This window comes from Danio aesculapii, chromosome 16 (genome assembly GCF_903798145.1).
Source record: "Danio aesculapii chromosome 16, fDanAes4.1, whole genome shotgun sequence".
NCBI lineage: Eukaryota > Metazoa > Chordata > Actinopteri > Cypriniformes > Danionidae > Danio > Danio aesculapii.
The window spans coordinates 29,961,513-29,983,874 of NC_079450.1; the positions used below are offsets into that span (position 1 = coordinate 29,961,513).

At 36.2% G+C, this 22,362-nt stretch overlaps 1 protein-coding gene across 4 annotated transcripts in view; it reads left to right on the forward strand.

Moving 5' to 3' along the window:
• Positions 1 to 2,444: 2,444 nt before the first annotated feature.
• The window catches only part of arhgef1b (Rho guanine nucleotide exchange factor (GEF) 1b), a 78,365-nt gene continuing 58,447 nt past the window's right edge, over positions 2,445 to 22,362 (forward strand). For 3 of the 4 annotated variants that reach the window (XM_056474729.1, XM_056474730.1, XM_056474731.1), the window contains exon 1: positions 2,445 to 2,733. The gene's annotated coding sequence lies outside the window, so the exon portion shown is untranslated. The remainder of the gene's footprint in view (positions 2,734 to 22,362) is intronic. The other variant, XM_056474732.1, reaches the window with a different exon arrangement.

Here is a 22,362-nt window from a genome sequence, read left to right on the forward strand (position 1 = left end):
TCAGTGAATATTTAAAATTTGTATCTATTTCATTGTATATATTTTATTATTGTGTACATTATGTTCAATTACTATTACTATATGGGATAGTTGTATTGGTGTCATTTTACTCTGTACCTAATTAAAGAGTGATATATGAGGCAGGGAAATGATTAAGTAATATATGTGTAGTGACCCAAAGTTGACCGATGTGGAGCAATTGTTTTTCACAAGGCTCAAAAGAATGGACTGAGAAGTGTGCGTAAATAATAATAATAATAATTTTTAAAAATCTGACCCCTCTAATTGTGCCCATTGGAAATTTTCCCCATTTATGCCCAAATGATGACCCTACTGGACTGAGTTATGCCACTAGTTTCACTTTTCAATAATTAATTCGCCCAGTGGTGGGGTATTATAATTAATCTAGTGTGAATAATATTAGTTGCAGCTTCTGCTCCTTTCTTTAAGCAGTGTTCTCTCTGATTTTTATTAAGTTTTAATATATGAACATTTGATTTTAATGTAAAGATGTCCATGAATTGGAGCAGAATGACACACGTTAATGAATCTTGAAAACGAGGAGGTGGGGAAAATAAGGGCCTCAAATAAATTTTACCTACCTGAGCCAACGGTTTTCACAGATATTCTTTGGAAAGTTCTTATCAGATTCTAGATAAGATACTTGAATGAGTTGTTACTTGACTTGCCCGTACTACAGAAGATTTCCGCTGTACATAGGACTTTGTGTATTTGTGTGTACACATTGAAAAGGAAAAAAAATACCATTTACCTTACAGTAAAGCTTTTCTTTGTTTTATTGTGAAATTTAAAACAGAAAGGATGACTAGAACAAAAAATGAGCAAAGAGTAATATCTTCAAGAGCAATAAACAATATTCTTGAGATTGAATTTATTGTGGATTTTTCTTTCAGTTCAATTGAACGTGCTCTGAATTACGTTCTTAAAAATAAAGATTCTTTAGAAATGGTTGCATGAAAAACATTGACACCCAGTGTAACTTTACACTTCAAGGTTCTGTGCAGTGAAAAATGTTATTTAGATTCTTAAAATGTTCTTTAAAATACGCAAATGTTCTCTGTTAAAATTGTTCTCTCTGAAAAAAAGACATGTTGCATTTAAAATTATTATTCGAAAGGTTATTTGGGTTAAACTATTTTTCCTGTTTGTTTTGAAAACTGGTGACACGGTAGCTCAGTGGTTAACACTGACGCCTCACATCAAAAAGGTTGCTGGTTCGAGTCCTGGCTGGGCCAGCTGGCATTTCTGTGTGGAGTTTGCATGTTCTCCCCATGTTGGTGTGGGTTTCCCCCACAGTCCAAAGACATGGACTATAGGTGAATTGAATAAACTAAATTGGCAATAATGTATGTGTGTGAATGAGTGTGTATTAATGTTTCCCAGTACTGGGTTGCAGCTGGAAGGGCATCCACTGTGTAAAACATATGCTGGATAAGTTGGCGGTTCATTACGCTGTAGTGACCCCTGATGAATAAAGGGACTAAGCCGAAGGAAAATGAATGAATGAATGTTTGAAAACTCACATTCATGCTGAATACTAATATCTTGCAAACTAATAAGAAATATATAATTACTGTCATCATGGCAAAGGCAAAAAAAGTTAATAAAACTATTATGTTTTAAAATGTGTTGAAAAAGCTTATCAAACAACATTTGAGAATTTTTAAATGACAGTTTGGGTGGCTCAGTGGTTAGCACTGTCACCTCACAGCAAGAAGGTCACTGGTTCCAGTCCCGGCTGGGTCCGTTGGAATTTCTGTGTGGAGTTTGCATGTTTCCTGTGTTCGCGTAGGTTTTCTCTGGGTGCTCCGGTTTCCCCCACAGTCCAAAGACTTGCACTATCGGCGAATTGAATAAACTACACTGGCCGTAGTGTATGGGTTGCAGCTGGAAGAGCAAGAAGTTGGTGGGGGGTAGTTGGCAGTTCATTCTGCTGTGGCGGCCCCTGATGACTAAATGAATGAATGAATAAATTACAGTTTCACTGGAGGGCTAATAGTTATTTTATCTGTAAATAGAATAGATAAAAAGAATGCTAGTGATTACATAGTTTTAATAGTGTTAAATAGATGACTCTTTGGACAATTCTTTATTTAGACATGTCAAATTCACAGAATTGCCTTAAATACAGAGATTAACTTGACAATGGAAATATATAAAAGCTAAATAAATGACTACAGGCGTATATTTCCTGCACATACAAATATAGATCAGCGTATTTCAAAATAAGGGACAGGCTTATTCATTAATCGTGAAAATGTGTAGAGTAATACCACAGGGAGCCGTGTAGTGTCCCTCAGCACACGTTCGAAGAGCCCTGATAGTGATAGCCGTTCTAATGGAGGGGAACGAATTTAGTGTAACACTGCACGTAACCAAACGGACATAGATGAAATGAATTTCTGGACACCGTTTGGCCTCTGGTGGTCGCAAGTCATACAGGAAGAGGCGGTGGAAGGCGAAAAGTTACGTTCCCCAAAGCAAAAAAAACACACAGCTTCTCTGTCGATGGCACTCTGGAATCACTAAACATATTTATCGAATTTCCGCACATTAAGAATGGTTTGGTCTTGCTTGTATATCTGCAATCAAACATCGCGCGCTTGAATTTGTCTCCACTTCCGCGTACAATGTTTTTTTCCAACGACATACGACAAGTTTAGAACAGGAAGCCTGCAGAGGCGCTTGTCACTTCGTCTCACCTTTTAGAAGGTAAGTTTTTAGCTTAAACATTTGGATTATTGGGTCACTTATGATTTTGAGGTGTTTTATACATTTTTATGACACATCGATGTGATTTGTCATGAGAGGGAGCATTCGCACACTTGATTAGCATGATCCGATTCTGCCAGTTTGCCTTTGCTCGCCGAGAGGAATGTTGTGTTTGGCTACAATGTAACCTTTGCCAGAATTCCTGTTATTTCCGTCGACCTGCGCCTCTATTTTTCAACAAGACAACGTTAGAGTCTAGCGAGATGTTTTGAATGAGAATAAGGCTCTTTGACAGCTAAACAGTTTTACTTGAAATTCCTCGACCCTTTATAATGGCTAAAAAACGTCCATACGCGGTGTCAACATAACCATCGTTTATGTTGTTATTGATATTTCAGCCTTAGATCAGCATTGACAGTACGTTACACTGTAATTCGTTTCACATATTTGCAACAAACCGATTAATTTAAATATTTAGTAATATAAATAAAATACCTCGCTGCAGCTAACACAAGTCTGAAAAGTTTTCTTTTGAATTTTACTAATATTTAAGTAATATCAGAGTGGTGTTGTACTTCATGTTAGCACATAAGGTATTTCCGTTTTCAAACTTGTTCAACACAAGTGTTTAATGGACAAGCAGCTTGTTAGTTTCTATTTTTTCATAGTTCCTCTCTACTAACTAAAATAATTCCCCAATAAACAAGAGTAACTACTTTTATGTGACATCAAGGAAAGTCTGGTCTGGAATATGGATCAGCACTTTGGAGTGGATTTCATATTCCGCTTCGTGTTTTGTATTTCACAGTCAACGGTGAGAAAATCTCAGGTGAAGAGAAAACTGACTTCTGTAAACCATCAAAAATCACTGTGCTTTGCATCTGTTTGTAAGAGAAAACACAGTCCCTTCAGTTACATGCCCGTGGACCTTTTCTCAGTCATTTGCCTCATTTTCTATTCAATTATGAGGTTCAAACACTGCATTTTAGTGACATTTTAAGCACTATATTTAGCTTGTCAGATGGTTATCATTACTACACTTTTTGATGCAACAAAAATATTTCCTACATTTTTGTCAAAGTGCTTACAATAGGATTTTATGTTTACAAACACGTGTGTTTATTTACAAATGTGCATTACGTTATTACAGTTTTATAAATAATGTAATGAGATTACAATATTAAATAAATTTTTTTGAACAAAGAAATAAAAAAAATACTTTGTTTTTTAAATGCTAATTTATTATCAATTATCATTTTAAAAACAATTAGGAATCTATTAAAACTTGTTTTAAATTAAAACTGTAGCCTATAGGCAAATAACAAACTAGCCAGCTCATTTCCTCAGTCAGAATTTGTCCATTTTAATAATAATTAAAAATTACATTTGTACTTAAAGCCTTCTTTTTATGGTTATTTTCACAGTTCATGAGGGCATACTGTCAAAAATGGGACAATTGAGCTCATATAGGGGCCAAACTCTGGACTTTGTTAGTAGTCTTTCGAACCACCCCTGGCTACAGGCCTGAGTTACATTAGTTGCTTTATTCCTACTTTCCCCCATTCAAATCCCAGTAATTCACATTTAAGCTCAAAATTGCCTGCATTAAATATGTATAATAATCTCTGATGGGCAGGAAAAAAAAAGTTTTATCATGAATATGCTTTAACAAACTTGAGTATAAATCCTAAATCCATTGTTTTCATCCATACATGAAGTAGCCAGTTTGTTTTTGCCATCATTATACAAGCGAATGTCAAGTAGGGCTGCATGATATTGAAAAAATTTGATATTGCGATATTTAATTTTTCTGCGATAATTATTGCAGTATGAATTTTGTATCAGAAGGTGGTTTGAACAGCTCTATTTGACGGTTTTCTGAGAAGTCTAACAGTATTCAGGTACGGAAATCGAATAATCACAATGCAAAAAAAATCATTTTGTCTTGTTTCTAGTGCAAAAAAAACTATTCTTAGACCAAGTAAAAATGTTGTTTAGTTTTCACCGTCAGAAGAAATAAGTAAAATTAAGAGATTTTGCTTGTTTTAAGGAAATTATCTGCCAGTGGGGTATGTAAAATAATATTGTTTTCGCTATGAAATGTAGATATTTGGACTAAAACAAAACAAAAATTCTAAGTAAAAATATTTTTTTTTTCAAAAATCATGTAAAGTTCATATAAATACAGTGATTAAATACAAATTTGTAGCTCCGGCTCAACTACAAGTCAGACTGGACATTGCATATCTTTGCGATGTGACTATTGCAGATGCGCAAATTGCGATATCGATGCTGAAACGATATATTGTGCAGCCCTAATGTCAAGGTAAATTGATGTCAGCCATTGTTTACATTTTATGTTTGGCTTCCAGGTAATTCGTTGTGTAGAAAACCACTGTAGTCCATTACATTTTTGGGCAAGGAGCACTTAAGAAGCATCGTTAGTCTTGATGTAGTTCTAAGCTACGACTGTCTGACAGCTAGAGTGAACTGGGATTAGATTAGTTTAACCTTCATGGAGTGAGCCTTGTTCATATTTATTGGATGCATTTGAAGAGAAATTGCAGTCATCAGTTAACCTGCTTGTATTCCTCTGTCAGCCGATGCTACTCTGTTTTCATCCCCCTGGTGTTGTCTATAAACATTCTCGGTGCTTGTTTTCTTGAGTTTCTTGTGAAAACGCATTTATGTCACTGTCAGAATGTGTAATTCTTTTGTGAGGTCATTGCAGTTCAGATTATTCTGTGAAAAGGCCAAACGGGAGCATTGTTAGAGTATGTTCTTGTTGGCTGCTTGTGGCGTTGCAATACTGATCATAGTGGAAAAACAGGAAGACATAGAGTCACAGCGACTCAAAAAGGTTTAGGTCAACAACAGTAAAAAGGCTTCAGGGTTTTTGTTGTAGATAGTACAACCCATTACAAAGGGATTCATAATTACTATACTTCAGTGGAAAAGCTGGAATGATAAGCCTGTCACGAAAGCCAATTGGATTGTAGAAGTTCATTATCTGAAAGATTTGTATGAACAATGTTAAAGCATGCATGCTAATCTAGTATCTTTACAATATTTTGTGTAGATTTTAGTGTACAATTTGTGTGTACAATATTTTGTGCGGTCATTAATCCAGTATACTGTCATTCAAAAGTCTAGTGCCAGTAAGGCTTATGTTCACCAAAGCTGCAATTAGTTCAACAAAATACAGCACATGTAGTAATATCGTGGAAAACTAATACGATTCAAAACAGCTTTTTATTTTAACAATCTATTATGTTTGTGTAGTTTATAGGGATGCTCATTTAGGTTAGTTTTGCTAACCCACAAACTGTCTAATTTGTGTCTGACACATTAAATATTGCATTAAAATTCTGATTTATTTTAACATGCAAACAAATTAACAAACGAACATCTTCACGCAACTGCAGTGTTTCCAACAGCATAGAAAAACTGAATAAACTAAATAAAAGAATAAAATAAATAGCCCTGTCCTAGATATTTTCCCCTTTAATGACAAATTTAGGTCACAAAATGAAAACACTGACCGAATGCTTTTTAAGAACCAGCATAGGCTGTTTTTTTCCCATTATATATGTTTTTCTTCTGTCAAATAGAAATAGCAGGCTACCTCAAATGGATCGCTCCACAGAAAATATGCATTTAATAAATGCTTCGCTGTAATTCTTATATCATAAACCTCTGTCAAAATTTTTAATAGAAGTCATTAGTTTAAAGATTATGGCTGCTTCCGAAACCGCCTACTGCTCAGTAGATACTGCATTTGAATTTAAACATACTACTCTGCCGTTAGAAAAGTATGTTACAGTATGAATGTGAGCAGTATGAATTAGGGTTGGGCAATGTCGACCAATTTGGCATTGTACTATGTCTAATGTGAAACATCGGTAATGGACGATGGCATCGTGTATTGACTCAACCCTAGTATGAATGGAGTTCGGATATACTACATCCGCCATTTTGTCACGATCATGTGACCTACCAGCATCATTTGCTTTCTCTTCACTCCCATTCATGAATTCTCTCGTGGGGCATCATGGGATAGCGGAGCATGCATGGGATGCGCACTTCAGAATCTCGCCGGAAGTATTAGGTCATCCGGGTACTTCTCGCATACTGATTTTCGAATTCTATTAATTCGGACATACTACTCGGCTCGCATACTGATTTTAGTGAACTATATAGTATGGAAGTATGCGGTTTCAGACGCAGCCCTGTGTCTTAAGTGTCTGGTTTTACCTTAGAGCTTGTGTGCTTTTATTTGCTCTTTCACTCCAGAGGATTTTTGGTATTTTTTTATTAATTTTTTGAATTTTGTGTCCCCAAAATGCAGTGGTTGTGCACATGGATGGCCAAAATGCATAAAAAGTTCCCCATTTGTAGAAACTTGTCATTATGCTTAGAAGTATTGCGAGAGAGAATATACTGCCATACAGCTTATTGCTACAATATATTGAAACTACTGTGTCACTGCCAGTATTTAAAGCCTTGTGCATTGCATAACCAATATAGCCTGGTTTACTGTGCAACCTCAATATAAGCTAGTGTGAAGTTCTACATGCTTTACTCCCAGATTTATCTTGGGGTGGATAATAACTGAAGCAATGGGGGTGCCTTACCACTTCCTCTTCCTGTTCTGACATTTCACGTCTGTCTCTCTCTTTCACTGCCTTTCATACACAGAGGCAAGTACAATCTTGTCCAGACTGAAGCTACTGACTCTTTTCTTTAGAAAGAATGCAGACAATTTCATTTTGTAGCAGTCCTTTTATCTGTTTTTTTTTTCAATATATGTGTCACTTCCTCTCTTACATAGTGAGAGTTTTTGTTTACTCCTCGATTGAAAAAATAATGTCTTCAGACCGTAGGAATTTGTGATGACTGGTGCTTATGGGAAATTTTAGATCTTTATTATGACATAGCGCACAGTATTATTGTAAAAGTGAGCATGTGAGTTAATAGACCCACTGAATTTTTCTTCTTGTTACTTTAAAAAATTCTTAATTTAGACTCACTTATGTTGTTTCTAAATCGGTATGCTTTTCTTTCCTTTAAAAAAGACAACTGAAATTGATCAGAGAAGTTTGAAGAATGTTGCTTCAAAACTAAGAACATTTGAACCCTAGGCAGGGCCCCAGTATAACTTTTTTATTTTGTTATTTATTTATTTTTTGCCAGGATCACTGTAGCACTAGTATGAAATTTAACTTTAATCTCTTTAGGCTCTATAGATGGTGCCATAAGCACCTGGTTTGGTGTTGGTCCACATGTAATATTAATAATATTGCAAGTTCAGTCTTGCAAGTAAGAGTTAATCAATGGCTTGCCGTGCATTGGATTTTAGGTGAAGTTTTATAAACTAATTTCGAGAGGAGCACATGATGGGCTATGATTGATTGCGGCTGGTCTCTCATCTGTAATCAGCAATAATCCAATCAGATTAATGCAAGCCTACAATAAATAGACCGGTTTCACCCTACTGTCTTATTTCGTTTTGGAAGAATCCCTTCTTCCACCCCATTTCCTCCTTTTACCAGGGGGACCTCTCGAGACCTACTTGATCTCGGGATCTCGGGAGCTCTGGCCTCAATTATCTCCCAGCTCCGGGTTCTCTCCTGGGACAGCATGCCAAACCTGTTAATAGTGTCAAGCAATATGTAAGTGTGAACTCTTGAAATACACAAAGCAGAGGCAAATAACACCAAGACACAAAACATTTAAAATCCTTTAGCTCACAGCAACTCCTACTTGTCCTACTTATTCCATTATCATTTGCCAATTTATTGATAAGTCATAACTAGTTTGAATTTTTTGCAGCACATTATCTGACTGAATTTTTGTTAGTTATGAAGTTAGTTCTCCTGGTCCCTGCTTCAAATGCGCAAAATCAATATTGCGTGTGTGTGTGTAAATGACATGGGCAAATCTAATAGCTCATAGTAACACCTCTTCACAAATATTTTAGTGCATATTTGCAAGTTGAGTGATCTCCATTGGCTCCCTTGTGCAGCACACGTTAGCATTTTCGAGATTACACATATGAATGAAAACTCTGGCAATTGTTACTGAGTTGCTATGGTTACAACTAATGTTTGAGGGTAGCACATTTATTTCAAACTAATCAAAACTGACTGGAATTATCAGTGCATTAAATGAATGTTGCACACCTTCCAGTGTTCCTATAAAGAATTTCAACAGTCCATGGAGTAAGTTCTAATAAACCAACGCAATCTCATGGCAATTCGTAACTTTTTGATTTAGTGGCTAATTCGTATGAATTTATACGATCTAATTTTACAATTTAGCACGATTTACTCATCCCCCAATGACGGTTGAGTTTAGGGGTGGGTTTAGGGGTTTGGTTAGGTACCACGCCTCCTTTTTAAAATCGTACAATTTCGTACGACTGAACTTGTACGAATTCGTAGTGAAAATATCTGAAAAAAGCTTTCTTCATTTCTGTCTTTGTTTTATTGTATTTTTTTCCTAATACTTGCAGTCCATTTAGTTTTACTCATTTAATAATAGATTACTTGCATAAAGGTTTTAATATGTTAGTTTTAGTAGTTTTTGCTGTGCTGTTAATGTAATAGAGAACTGTAAAATTGGTAGCAACGCATTTGTGCAATAAATAAAATCTTTTTGCAATATTAGTAGGGCTGGGCTGAAAAAGATATTACATCGAATCGCAATAATATTTATGTCAATAACTATGCTAAGCTCTGGACTTTTTTTACACTATATTGATCTAAGAGCCAATCAGACAGCAGAAATATTCAACAATGGGATTCTAGAAGTGTGCTGATATTAGATGCACCAAATTTTCAGCCACCAAATATTATCGGCCACTGAAAATAGGTTTTGTTATTTAATAGACCCTCTAATTTGTGTCGCTTCAGTTATTGTTGGGGTACTCTTTTAAATATGGAAGCATCAACAACCGATATCGAAATATAAATCGTTATTGTTCAATGTGGAAAATAATTCATCAAGATTGCGTTTTTGCCATATCGCCCAGCCTGAAATATTAGTTAAATTTCCAACCCCTGTAAATATGACTTGGATTTTTTTTAAAGTTGGTTTTTAATGGATGTGTCTGCAGCAGGTTAGAAAATGGAAAAACACTACAGTAGCTTTTTGCCACAAAAAAAATCTAAATAATAAAGAGCTGCTTTGTTGCTTGCTTTTATTATGTGGAACTATAAAATAGGTACTTTTGTTTTCTGGTGAGTTGCGTTTCCAAGCTAGCTATCAAAATGAGATTATATAATGTTGACATTCAGTTCACATCAGAAGTCCAATGCATACAGCAGCAGAGTGTCTCATGTTTGTGTGTTTATGCAGTGACAGCTTTCTTGTGTGTGTATATATGTGTAATGTGGTGTTTTTTGGCATGCTTTGCTGAGGCTACAGAAACTGTTGGTGTTTCCTGACCCATTAACAAAGAAGCCTATGTCTTGTCATGAGTAATAGTAGTGGCGCATGTCTGGGTGGGAGGTATGTTTGTGGAAGCTGTCAGTGGTGTGTTCTCTGTGTGAATTCTGGTTGTATATTATTGGGAAGCAAAGGTGGGTGCAGATACTTTAACCTCATCCAGATGCAACCAGGTGTGTGGAAAAGAAATTCTCGTATTGCATGAGTGGAAAATATAATGCTTAAAGAAGTGAGCGAAGTAAAATTTATTGTTAGCTGAAAGAGCGATGAGAGTCTTAAAGGGATGGTTCGCCCAAAAATAATAGTTTCCTCAACATTTACTCTCACTCAAGTGATTCTAAACTAGGCCTGGGCGATATTGCATTATCACGATATCATGTTTCAAATAATTTGCTATCGATAATTATTGAATAATTTTTAACAATCCATTTAGGAATATTAGGATTTTTTTAATTTAACCACTTTATTTTAATTTACCAACATTAATAAAGCAAATAGTTTTAATAGTCAAAAACAAAAATATCTAAACTAAATATCTGATCGCTTTATAATAAAATAAACATAAATGTTAAAGAGACTTGTTACAAATGTTACAAGGTGTCTGCAATGGTAAAGGTAGATTAACATCTGTAAGGTGTGAATAATAAGAATACAGTAAACCTCAAACTCTGTCAACAAAACAAATTATGGTAATCAAATCTGAGCTTTCAAGTAAAGGAATCAGCGTTCATTATTCAGATACATACTGCAACATTACAAATTGTAAAGTTGAATGACTACATTACCCCCTATGCTAAAAAGTCTTTCAGATAGGGTGCAAGTGGCTGGGATGCACAGGAAAAGAAACCAAAAAGCCACTCTGGAGACATCCTCACATCCTTTATCATTTACAATCTCCTCATTGCTGCTATATGTATCTCATTTTTGCATGTTGTTTTTCTGACCTGAAGTGACAAGCGCGAGCGCGGGGTTTCTTTGCGCTCGTGCTCCCCTGGCGTCTCTAATAACTAGGCGACCATCAGCCGTTTTCTCAGAGGATGACAAACAGACAAACCATTGCTGCAGCTGCGATACAAGTTTATGGAGAAAAGTAAAAAGCACTGCAGTGTTTGTGTGCGCTGCGTTTGTCTGAGGTAATTAGTCTACCGCTATTACTGAAACCTGTGTATATTACAAAGTGTGAAGCAGATTGGATAGTGCTACTTGCGTGAATCACGATGCGGTCACGGCTTTGGAAAATGTACGTGCGTCACGTGTGCGGCGATAACGTACCGTGTGCACGTTGTGCGAGTCGCGTGCCTCCATTGGAAATGACAAACCCACACCCTATGCTTTTTGGCATTCCTTCCAAGGCGCACACTAACCAGTCACATTTTAATAAAACTACATACTAAAACTTCATACAGAACTTTCTTTTTTTTTTAATGGTTATTGGCAATGGTGTTCAGTCAATAAAAACTGATAGTGATTGCCCTTTCTGAACCTATATGAATTTCTGTCTTCTGTTGAACACAAAAGCTAGATTTTCTGAAGAATGTTGGAAAAAACAGCCATTGTTATGGGTAGGTCTATCACAATAATCAATATATCGACTTATTGCACAAAACATGGGCATGACCTTAATCGGTTTTTGTGATGTAATATATGTTGCCCATACATTAAACAATTCTAGCAAAATTTTAGCTGATTGTGCAACATCTCTATCTCAGGTGTCAGTACGGTTAAAAACACTATAGTATTTACTATAAATTACTATAGTATATTTTAATAATAATAATAATAATAATTATTATTATTAATTTGTTTAGGATTTATAGGTTTACACAGTTCATTTCTAATTCCTAATTATTAAATTGTTAAAATGACTATAATTAAATGAAATATTCTTAAAAATAAAAGATTATGTGTTCTTTGGAAGAGTGTACTCAACAGAGGAAAGAACCTCAAACAGGTCTGGAACAAGTGGGGGGATGAGTAAATGATGACACCTTTTTAGTTTTGGTTGAACTGTCCCTTTAAGTGAATGTTTTTACGAAAAGGTAATTATGAGTGGTAAATGGAAGGTTGTGGAAGACAGACTGTAGGAGACTAAATTGTCTTAAGAGAAGATGCATTTTAATTGCATTTTAAATACATTTTTAAGAATGAATGACAACAGAGAAGCAAAAGAACAGGACTTTTGTAGATGTTTTTGCCTGTTGTGTCATCATTTGTTATGAGCGCTGGGTTTTCAAGATCCTGTGAAGTTAAGACTTGTCAACCTAAAACAAAAAAAGCATGTGCGATAACCTCTGTGTCCTGCTGCATTCTGTCTGTCTTTGTCCAGCTGGTCAGTTTGTTGACGCAGAGGAAAAACATAGTTCTCGTAAGGGACATTCACACTGACTGAATTCAAAGCGATCTGGAGTCATTCATTTTCAATTTGAAGACTATGATGAGCTGGTATAAGGGATTGAGCAGAAATGCCCAATCAGAAACAAATGCAAAAAGCACTTTTATAAGGGGTTTAAACACGGTTGTGTGGCAACAGTGTGTGAATATAGCCAGCATCTAATGCTAAAACTTAATTACATTTTTTTTATTTATTTATTTATTTTTATTTTTCGCACTAGATAAAAACTGTCTACAACTATATTTTGATTGACATTTTCCCTTTTTCCATGTCATCAAAGGGGCAATTTGTCTCTCATTAGCATAAACAGCCCTGAGTGAGAAGTACCTGCTGAAGATAATGTCAACGACTAAGAGGATTGTAAATAAAACGTTTTAGATAAAACGTAGTCTCCATAGACTACCTCCTTCTGGGACATTTCTATTGCTTTTTTAGTTTTTAACAGAGATAACGTTAGTTATTCGAGTTTAAAGCGACAGTCACCAAAATGGCACAATTTGGATTGTAAAAGTTGCCATCTCAAATATTTATAAAAATGATCAGCGTGGTATTTGGAGCTGAAACTTTACATACACACTTTAGGGACATTAGAGACTCATTTTATCATGTAAAAGTAGACATTAAGATCCTCTTTAATGTTTTAATTGAATAGTATGAAGATATTTTTGGTGTATTTGTATTATTTTACAAGCTTTATGTTAATCTCTGAAAATGCCTGGTTGTTCCGAACTAAATTTGAGTCAGATATAGACAATCCTGATTCTGGGTTAAACATTTAATTGAAAATGTTTTGGTTTACAATAAAGTCCATGCAACTCCTGTTTTATCAGAAACTCCACCAAATACAAAATAAAAGCATCAGTCTGTCATTTATTTAAAAAAAAAATTGAACAGCAAATTATAATAGGGCTGAACAATATATTGTTTGAGCATCGAAATCGCAATGTGTCTATCCGCAATAGTCACATAGCAGGATTTGAAACCATAAAGCACTATTAACTTATGTTTTTGCTCTGCCGTTTTTATATATGTTTGTAATTTGTTTTATTGTTATGCAAATGCACTGCATAGAAAATACCTTGTTCATTCAGTTAATCTAGTTAATGAAATATTTCCAAATAACTGTTTAAATCATCTGATGAAATTATATTCATATCACTATATATATATATATTTATATATATATATATATATATATATATATATATATATATATATATATATATATATATATATGGCAGCAAGACAAAATATTGCAATATCAGATTTTCCCAATGTACCAGTAAGTACTGCAGATTTTCATACCAGTAAGTACTGCAGTATGGTTTAGGGCTACATGACATTGGGAAAATCTGATATTGCAATATTTTGTCTTGCTGCCATATATACGTATATACATACACACATACATATATACATACATACATGCATACATTGGGAAATGTACATGACATATACATGACATGACATTGGGAAAATCTGATATTGCGATATTTTGTTTTGCTGCCATATAAATATAAATATATAAATATATATATATATATATATATATATATATATATATATATATATATATATATATATATATATATATATATATATATATATATATATATATATATATGGCAGCAAGACAAAATATCGCAATATCAGATTTTCCCAATGTCATGTAGCCCTAAACCATACTGCAGTACTTACTGGTATGATTGAGCCATAAATGTGCCGTTACTGTTACTTTCAGCAGTAAATTGCAACTGTCATCACTCTTGGCATCACCAGGGCTTTTATTCTGCAGTATGCACAAGATCCACAGAAGATCTTGTCAGATTGCCTGCTCCAGAGAGCAACTATTTGCTGGATTTGCCAAGTTTTGCAAAGTTCATGGCATAGAACCTTAAGATGTTTGAGGCCTTTGGATCAACTAAAAGCATTTGGAAAGTACATTTGCATTCTTTACAGTTGAGATGCACCACTAATAGGGTTGTACAGATAAAACTATTTTAATGTGTTTCAACGATAATCAGAGAAATTAGCAAGAAGACCATGGGCTCTATTTTGACGATCCATGAGCAAAGTGCAGGGCGCAAACGCATTAAGGGCGTGTCAGAATCCACTTTTGCTATTATAAGGAAGGGAAAATCCGATTTGCGCTGTGGCGCATGGTCTAAAAGCATTGAGCTTATTTTCTTAATGAGTTATAGGTGTGTTTGAGAATAAACCAATCAGAGTCTCATCTCCCATTCCCTTTAAGAGTCAGTTGCATCGCGCCTTAGCATATTTGCTATTTACATGACGGACTTTGTAAGTGTAAAAACGGAGCCCTTCACAAGAGAGAAAACAGTTAAACAGAGCATCTACAGCACGAGAATGAGAGATGAGCCTCCTCATTGTTTACTTTCGCTTTCACTCTTGTGGATAGGGAAACTTCTTGTACCACAGACATCCATTAGCCTATAAATAATTAATTTCATTTGTTAAGCGCAAAGATTTATTTCAAAACTACTTCTAAATTCGGTTCTAATTTCCAGCAAACGAATAAATGAACGAAGTGTGGTCAAAAAACTGAGTTATTTCCAAATACACATGCTATGCCCCATATGGTCTAAAACCTGACAGGTGGGCAAATCGTAGCTTGTTTTTAATAAAACAAATATAAATATGCAAATAATAAATATTACTACTACTAATAATGATAACATTATACAAAAGCAAATTGTCATGAATGAACTGAAAAAGCCTCCCGAGATTAAGACATGAAAGTTTAGGGCTAGAAAATACGTTTTGTAATATTTTATTCCTTTATATTAATATCCTATATATATATCCTTATTATATCCCATATATATCCTTAATATTTAAATTCTTTTTTATATGTAAAGATATTTGTGAATTGCTGTACATCCCGTTTGTATTAAGCAATGTGTAAGCGAGGCGCATAACTAACGCACTCTGCGCTGGACAATAGACCGGCTTTGTTCTGGTCTATAGAACAGTCTATTATAGTTTCTCAAAATAGCAACGCGCCAGCAATGAGCCTCAACACATCTTCTTTTTTAGATCAGAACGCCTATGGGTGCACATGAGTGCAAATGCATTTGCTATTTAAACAGCGTGGCGCAAAACGTCAAGACGACTCTTGTGCCAAGCTGAAACTAGCAAACAACAATTGCGTTGCGTCTTGCGCCACATTGCACCAGGTGTATGATAGGGCACTGAATATTGTGTCTTTTTCATGTTCACTTTCTGTACTAAATAGTCTGACTGATTGTGGTTTGAATCTCCTTCACCAACATTACACAAATCATATAGTTTTATAATTGGTTGTGTGGTATCCACAGTCTGGTGGTATGAAACTGAAATATTGTCAGAATTACAGCTGGCTTAGTATAAAGGCCCAGTACACTTTTTATTCTTTGTGTAAGGGGCAAGAAGAGTTTGAAAAGCCTGAGTGAAGTAAACTGTTTTCGAACACTTTAACACCTCTGTGCTACAGTACATGGGGTTGTTAATGTGTCCCACTGCTCGTATGTACACCTAAACACAACGATGTTGAGTGAGAGAAGAACAACATTGTCACATCTTTACCTTGTACTAACGCTGAAAAGTACTGCTGTTGTGCACAAACTGAAAGAAAAGATGCAATAATGTAATGTGTGTATTTATATAGCGCATTTATCGTGTATGGCTATACACCCGAAGACCTTCACAATCATGAGGGGGGTCTCTCCACACCACCATCAGTGTGCAGCATCCACTTGGATGATGCTATGGCAGCCACAGGTCAACAGCGCCAGTGCGCTCACCCCACACTAGCTGGTGGCCGATGGAGGGAATTTGAAGAGAAGTGCCGTGGAATTTTTAACGACCACGGGGAGTCAGGACCTCGGTTTAACGTCTCATCTGAAAGACGGCGCTCACTGACATTATAGTGTCCCCTTTACTTTACTGGGGCAAAAGACTGCCTTCTAACTGGGTAAAAGAAGGCAGAACAAACCCATCGATTGCGCAATCATCACAAACTAATAATAGCTTAAAGGTGTTTAGGAGCCAAAGCGAACCCCCAAAAGTTTGCTGAGCTGTTTCAAACTACCAAAAAAGAACTTAGAAATAACATAATTTCAGATTTAGTTTGAAGGATGCCAAGGACAATGACATTGTGGCATTGTGGTGCAGTAAAAGTTCAAAATATATAATAGATGCTTTAAGATAAATACAATTATTTTGCCAACAAATTCATTAAACAAATATTTTAGAACATTAAATCATTATGTATTTAATAATTGAATCATTATCTACATTATTTTCTCCCCCACTGAATATTAATTAAAAGCACATTTAAATATGATATAAACAAATAGGTCTATGTTGGATCTTATTTGTGTCTAATTTAATAGACATGATGTACATGAACTGGCCATTTATCCAAACAAATTTAGAGACAGAAACTAAACCGCCAGAAATAGGCTAATAGTGAAATTTCTTTTTATTAAATTACAAAAAATAACCTTCCTATGATCGAACAGAAATGCATTCATAGGATCTAAAGAATAGCAAGTTTCTACAGCCAGTCTCGCTATGTTTATGAATGAACTGGGTGGGCAGAGAGCAAGCGGTCTTTAGCAGTTGTTTGAACGCAAACGCATTCAACCACATGTTCATCTACTCTGTATCTTTGCCGGCCAATTGTTTCTGTTGCTACCAATGCGGGGGAAGGGGCAGGGAATCAAGAGTCTGCCTAAACATTTTGATGTCTGTCAGCCATTGGTGCTAGACGATGGCATTATTGTCTATCGCCACCACCGTCTTTAGTATTGCACAGATATAAATTAACAAATACCCAAATTAAATTTGATTAATTAAGAATAAGATAAATACTTTAGTTTTAATGACAATTAATGGGTGATGCACTGTTATCCCTACTATACATTGTTTCGAGTTCACGAGTTCTTCTGCTTGCTGGTTTGTTATACTATTGTAGTTGATTTCAGATGAACAAGCCAATGGGGGTAATGTTGTTTTGATGCACCCTTTTGTCATTCAATATTGAAAATACAAACAAACCCAAAAAAACTTCCTCCCTACTGTTCATATTTTTGCACACATTTATATTTTCCATTTATTGTTGTATATCTTTTGGAAATGAAAATATTGTGTCATAACACTCCAATAGTTTGAGCCAACAGTTCCGCCTTAATTAAAGCTAGATAAGTTACGGAAGACAAAGTGAATAGCTAAAATCGGTGGAATTATTTATTACCGTTGCTGTGTTGTATGTTTGATGCAAGGGCATATGCCAGAAAGTGATGTGGTGTTCCAGGATCCTCCTTCAGAAGTCTTGCCGGAGAGACGTGATGCAGGCGGGAATCGCTGAACAGAAAGGAGTTGCAGTCAGGTTGAGTCAGATCGCCCAGGGTGGAGTGATGAACTGACAGAATGATGGATGCAGTGACAGGAGTGTGGAGGAGAAAGCGAGAGAGGCTGGTGGAGGGCAGGAAAATGATTTGATGTACTGGTGCCCGTGTTCATATCTGAATCCGAACTACAGAGTGATCACCTATCTCCATTGAGACAACTTTTTTTTGGACTAGCATTTTCCTCTTGGTTCTGGAACACTTCCAAAAGGTACAGATAAAGTCATCTCTCAGACTTGACTCAAGATGGAGGTTAAAGTTGGATGATCTAACAGCCGAAAGCTTGTGTTTTTTTAGGCGCACAGACTCAATGCGGTTGGCTCTGTAAAAGAGGGTGGGTTGATTTTTGGCTGCCGATCATGGTGCTGGAGCTTCCTGGCAGTCCCTGCCCCTCTAGCGCTCGGCCACTGGACACAGGCACCACATGATGTAAAGTTCCTTACTGAATAACTATACGCTCCATTCAGAGATGTCCAATGTGAGAACATGCGTGGACACGTGTTCACGCTGAAGCACAGATGCATACTCAGACTCACTCAATCACACACACACGCACACATGCAGTGCCAGTGGTGGCGCAGGTCTGTTGGGCAGCCGGACAGGCCAGGTTTGTGTTCAGTCAAAGGACTCTGTGTTTGAAGCAGGCTGATTACTCCCTGGACTCACAGCCCACATTTGGAAGCAGTTAGAGAGAGATTTTAGGCTGCCATGGTTTCTACCAATCAGTGCTGGTTAGAGTGTAGTTTATTCGCTTGTCCAACATTTACACCATTGGATGGTAGAACTCCACTTATACCCTAAAATCTGAAATTGAGCTACACAAAATTGGAAAAATCTAACATTGTGATTTTTTTTAATTTAGCGATATATCTTGTAGGGTTGGGTGATGTCGACCAATTTGGCATCGTACGAAGTCTAATGTAAAACATTGCGACGGACGATGTAGGCGGTGGTGAATTAATTATTTATGAATAATTAATTAATTCATAACAAATTAATTATTTTTAGCTTACCATTTCAATCACCTTACCCGCATGGTCTTTATTTATTAATGATTTGGTTATGGGTAAAACAAAGATAAGTTACACACAAATTACCACCTGTCAATCACCTTTTCCGCGGGACTCTGTCATGTATAGGCAGAGTGATCGGTGTCGTTATAATGGCGTCGACAAACGCAGTTGTTTTTGGTAAAAAAAGGTGCTCAGCCAACAGGAGCCAACCAACAATATCTGAGGTTTTCTCTAAAGTTAAGTAATAATAACAATAAAATGTTATTAAGTATAAGCGTGAAAGCGAAAGATTGAAGCAGGGTACTGATGCTGTGACACATTACCTGATAGATTCAAAAGACAGAGAAGTCGTTAGATAGAGACAAGATTGATTATCACGTTTAACCTCCTAGGGCTTACATTTCTGTATTTGCATGTGTTGTGAGTGTTTTCATGCGTAACAATCTATAGCTACATTCAGGAAAATGATACAATTGAAATAAAGTGTTTTATTGTTTTCCGAGTCTAACAGTATTCAAGTACAGTAACTGAATGATAAAAATAAAAATAATTCAATGAGATTAATCATTGTTAAAGTTACAAATGATACAATTTCTTATGCCTGAATACTTTTAATGTCATTATACAATCAAAGGCATCAAAACACATGCAAATGATCATTTATAATCCAGACTCAGTATTATGTATGCTTGCAATATGACTATTGCGAATGATCACATTGCGATATTGATGCAGAAATGGTATATTGTGCAGCCCTACACTGAAATATTATCTTTTGTGTTGATCTTTTGTGTTTATTAGAGCCCAAGTTTCATGTTTGGGTGAACTATCCTTTTAACTGGGTTAGATAACGGATAAATAAGTTGGAAGGTAAAACCACCAGTAAGTCTTTTATTCAGTCAATTAATTCAAAATTGCCAATTTTACCAATCAAAGGATCATTAAATCAAACGATTCTTTTAAAAGCAAATTCTTTCACGAACAAAACAACCGTTTTTCAGCTCTGACTTTGTTGTTAACCTTAGGTAAACATAAGAAAAACCAATAAATGTAAAAAAAAAAAAAAAAAAAGTGAAATGTACAGTAATTCACTCAATATTAACTTATTGTTTGTTATATAGAGCAAACTGTTGTTTAAAATCTGTATGATTTTTGCAATCATTGTCATGCACTCATAATCAGGAAAACAACACTCTTGCTTGTAGGGCAGCGTATTAAAAAATAAATTGTATGAACGTCAAGTTTTCAGTCAGTTATGCTCTAGAACAAACTTTTGAGAAATGATGTTGTCTGTAATGTTCTGGATCTGAAGATTGGCCTAGGGTGAACTCCTGTACACTAGGCTATCCGAACCGTACCTGGGTACGTTTGACCCCCATTTCAGTTCAATTCAATTCACCTTTATGTGTATAGTGCTTTTACAATGTAGATTGTGTCAAAGCAGCTTCACATAGAAGATCATAGTAAAGTGTGTGGTTTAATAATCACTACTGAGAGTCCAAACACTGAAGAGCAATCCATCGATGCACAGTGCTACAGATCTCGAACCATGCAAGTCAGTAGTGACAGCGGCAAGGAAAAAAATTCAATAGTTGGCAAAAGTGAAGACTTAAAAAACCTCGAGAAAACCAGGCTCAGTTGGGCAGGACCATTTCTCCTCTGGCCAAACGTCTTGTGCAGAGCTGCAGTCAAGGCTGGTAGCTGGGCCTCAGCGAAGACTCGTTTATCCCTGGAGCGTCACAGGGATCAGTGTCATGCTCTCCACTCCTCCAAGACCACCACAGCTGCTGCTCTGGATACGACCTGGTCCAGGATATGGAAACCTTGGGATCTTCTCGTCGCCGGTCTTGGATCGAATCAGTGGCGTTGCATAGTCTGAGGGCCTTGGGATGAGTATCCCCAGGTGGAAATAGAGAATAAAGAGAATAATTAGCATAGCTGCTGTTCATAGTGTATATAAACGAGATGAAGAAACCTGTGTGGAGCACATTCATGTATCATACCGCTAAGTGATGCACTGAGTGTATGCTTTACTAAAAACTAAAAGGAGAGTGTGTCTGAGCCTCGGACATTATCAGGAAGGGTATTCCAGAGTTTAGGGGCCATAAATGAGAAGGCTCGACCTCCTGTACTCGACTATGCTATTCTAGGTACTACCAGAAGCCCTGAGTTTTGAGATCTTAAAGAGCGAGTTGGATTGTAGCGAGACAGAAGGTTGGTTAGATAAACAGGAGCTAAATTACTTAAAGCTTTACAGGTAAGAAGCAATATTTTAATTTCAATACGAAACTTAACAGGCAGCCAGTGTAAGGAGGATAAAATTGGGGTGATGTGATCAAATTTTCTAGACCTGGTAAGAACTCTGGCAGCTGCATTTTGTACTAGCTGAAGTTGCTGGGCAGCCAGCAAACAGAGCACTACAGTAATCCAGCATAGAAGTCATAAAAGTATGGACTAGTTTTTTTACATCTGAGATGGATAGCATACTTTGTAACTTAGTGGTATTTCTCAGATGAAAGAAGGCAGTTTTTTTTGACATGGGATATATGATTTTCAAAAGTTAAATTGCTGTCTAATATGACTCCCGGATCTTTTATAGTAGATCTAATTCAAACTTTGTATCCCTCTAATTGAAGGTAGAGTTGCGAGATCTGCTGTGTACAGGATTTAGGCCCAATAAGTAATAATTCTGTTTTGAGTTTAAGAGAAGAAAATTGTTGGTCATCTAGTCTTTAACATCTTTAATACACTCAGTTAGCTTAGACAGGTTCATTTTCCCTGAATTTCCCAGTTCGTTTGACAGGTGTGAGTGCTCTGAGTCTCACCCAGGCGCGGTCCAGTTGGCTGGCCCTGGCACAGTTAGAAGAGGTGTGGCAGAGCACGATTTGGTTGGGCTTTGGGGCGGTACACTTGTAGTGTGAGTGCAAAATGCACCTGAGCACGAAACTGAAGAGCCAACGTCACTTTTAAAGGACTGTTTTATGTGGATTTATTAATCATTCTTAGATCTCAATGAACACAAACTGTCATAGTTTGGTAAAAACGCAAACCCCTTGCTGCACATCTGCAGAAACTTTTACAAACCTCTTAATATGTGCAGCATAATAATTTTTAGGAAAGTTTATGAGCATCAAAACTGGTGGATCTGTTCAGCAAAAGATTTGACTGTCATCGCATCCCAAAAAACGTAAAATAATACAAAACAATAGGACTAAGTGAGATCGCTTCTCATCTGTTAAACTGAACAGTCGCATCATCAGTGACAAGCATGCTTAGGGTTGGTAAGGTAAGGTAAAATGCAATGCTAAACATTAAAGTGAAAACATCTTATTCATGCTGTCTGTTTTGCACGTTAATGAAATGA